The sequence below is a fragment of the Gekko japonicus genome, unplaced genomic scaffold (assembly GCF_001447785.1).
Source record: "Gekko japonicus isolate JY-2015 unplaced genomic scaffold, Gekko_japonicus_V1.1 scaffold547, whole genome shotgun sequence".
NCBI classification, from domain to species: domain Eukaryota; kingdom Metazoa; phylum Chordata; class Lepidosauria; order Squamata; family Gekkonidae; genus Gekko; species Gekko japonicus.
Window position 1 is genome coordinate 165,803 of NW_015167551.1, and position 3,202 is coordinate 169,004.

Sequence of the window (3,202 nt, forward strand, 5' to 3'; positions counted from 1 at the left end):
GATGGAGGAACCGGCGGGATGGGGGGGAGAGCTTACCTGCTCCTGCTGGTTCCTCCTCCGCCTGCTCAGTTTGGAGCTCCCCCCCGCAAGTTTCGCGGGCCCTCTTTCTTGTTAAGGGTGGGGGGGGGGGGGGGGGGGGGGGGAGACCGAGCGCGGGGTGGTGGTGGAGGAGACGGAGGACCCGGCGGGATGGGGGGGAGAGCTTACCTGCTCCTGCTGGTTCCTCCTCCGCCTGCTCAGTTTGGAGCTCCCCCCCGCAAGTTTCGCGGGTCCTCTTTCTTGTTATTACTTTAATGTTCATCAGCAAGACTGAACTTAAAAGTCACATTTTAAGTACTAGTGTACTTATGTTGGTGTTGGATGACCTTGGGTCAAAACCTTTCCTACTAGGTAGGATTAAACTATACAGATCACTGACTGGGGTGGGAATTTTCCTTTTCAGAGACTTGGAAGATTTCTTTCTCTCATGTGGAAAAAGAGATTTTGAACCGCCATCGGAGCCCTGAAGTGTGCCGCAAGTACCACATGCAGGACTGCTGCAGGTGTGTATCTTTGAGGGCCATCTGCCACTTTAGAAATTCAGTGTTAGATCTGGCTGGGGGAAGGCCAATGTGAGGCCTGCCTGGATCGAAGGGCAGCTGAATCTAAATCTAGAATCTTGAGGATGTCTTGTCAAGTTCTGTATCCCTGAATTCAGTGCCAAGAACTTGCCGCTGAAACAGCTGAGGATGCTGGATGTAGAATATAGGGTTGCCAACTCTGGGTTGGGAAATTTCTGGAGATTTTGGGGGTGGAGCCTGGGGGTGGTGAGGTTTGGGGAAGGGAGGGACCTCAACAGGGTATAATGCCACAGAATCTACCCTCCAAATCAGTCATCTTCACCAGGTGAACTGATCTCTGTTGTCTGGAGATCATTTGTAATTCCAACAGATCTCCAAGACCCACCAGGAGTTTGGCAACCCTAGGTGGAAACTGTCAGACCCCTGGCTGAGTTACTCTCAGCAACACTCTCTTTATCAAAAGATTTGTTTATTGAGAAAAAGTAAGTTAGTTTCAGGTTAAAGCATCCTGTGTTAGAACTAACGATTCCGGTTAGTTCCAAGTTAATATAGGTAATTCATGAAAAAAAGCATCCTGTGTTAGAACTAACGATTCTGGTTAATTCCCAGTTAACCCTCCCCAATAGCAGTCACACACACACACACGTCACACTCATCGCACCTAACCATGCATTTGGTCTGGAAAGCAGTACCTTTTAATTGCAGGAATGGGGAAGCTGTCTGTGTTTGACATAGGACAGGCACTTTGCAGAAGTTTAAAGGCATTCTTTTCTTTATAATTTCTTCCCATGCCCCTCCATGAGCTAAAACTTGGCTCTGGATGGGATTCAGATTGAGGGTAGACCAGGTGGGTGGGATTTGGAATGTCATTTATCACTGATGTCATACAGGTACTATCTCAGCCCCACTTCAAAGGGTGCCATTTCTGGACATGGTCTGAAGGCTCAAGATGCAGCCTCCTTGCTGAAGCCAAACATGTCTAGCCCTTCCCTGTGCCTGGATGAGAGACCATGTGGACTTTGTTGATGGGAAAAAGGGAGAATAGAAATGATTTAAGAACAAAAAGGGCCTCTTAATATGTGTATAAACACTCAACACTCACAATAGCCATGGCTGGTGCTATATACGGCCGGGGGGAGTGTCACATTTTCCCAGGACAAAATACTAATTCCAAGAACAAGCAGTATCTCTATCTACACCAGGGGTCCTTTCCTGCCGGAGCACACCGGAGCAGCACTCCGGCAGTAAGGAGCCCAGGGGCACCCCCCCCACCTGGGGTATTTAAATGCCTTTCTTTCCATTCCTCATCTGGGTGTCAGGTAGCCCTGTCATAGCATTGGTATGTGGAGGTGATCTTCTCCTCCTCATTCCCAAAGCTTCCCTGCCCAGCTACTGAGCGCTATCGCTGTTTTGACCTTGCTATCTCCAGCTGCAATTAGATGGCTGGGAACTTTAACAGCTTTGCCTGCTTGCCGCTTGCTTCTGCCCGCATAAGCGAAATGTACTCATTGGCTTCTGCTATTGGGAGGGTAGTTTGATATTGCTATAAGTCAGAAGTCCCTATAGTACAAGTTATTCCTGACTCGAGCTGTATACAATCTTTAGTACTGGACTACCAATAAACACTTCTCTTCTAAATAAGCCTTTGTGTGGTGTGACCTGCCTAGAGACCCTGATAAAGTGTCAGGAATCTTCAGTCCTTCCCGACCTGTATCTCTCAACCGAGATGAGCGAAGGCGGGGAACCGGACCTTGGGGTTGGGGACCAAACCCGACCCGAGGAAAAGATCGTGGAAACCGAGGAATCAGGGACCACTTGGAAAGACATGTCTGGGGAAGGGAAAGAAAGACATTTTAAACATGCCTGGGTTCCCTGCCCGATCTTGAGAAGATCAGGCAGGGAACCCAGGCATACTTGCATGCCTGCCCTTTGTCAGGGGGTGTGGCATATGCAAATGAGCTATGCAAATGAGCTGCTGCACCTCTTTTTCTACGAAATGACCCCTGAACTACACTACATATTTAAACCAGTTTCATCCTCATTTATGATAGGTCCCAACCAGGAAAGCCTTGGAAAATGTGGTGGAGGTTCCCTAACAATTCTATCTAGTGCAGTATTTCTCATCTTTCCTTCCTCCAAGGAGCTCAGAATGACATCTGTGGTCCTCTTTCCTCCCCAGTTTATCCTCACAACATTTTATCCTGTGGGGTAGGTGAGGCTGAGAGGGTGACTGGTGCAGTCATTTAACTCACTTCATGACTGAGTGGGGATTCAAACTCAGGTCTCTCAGAACCCAATCTCATGTTCTAACCACTACACTTATCTCAGGGATTCTCATTACTTTCATAATGTACAATTTTCAGAATCCCTTGGTCAAAACTATGACCACTAATCCAGTTTCAAAGGGGTGTGTATGTCCAAATCCATAATGTTTTATTCCAGCACTTTTTTCTTTGGGGAAAGACATTTTAGGACCCCATTCAATGAAAGAATAATGAACAGTGCCATCCTAGGCAGAGTAAGACCCTTCTAAATCCATGATCTTAGAAGGGTGCAACTCTGCTTAGGATTGGTCTGCACGTAACATTGATCACTCCGCACACCACCCATATTGTTTGGAGAAGTCTTGGGAGATTTGAATT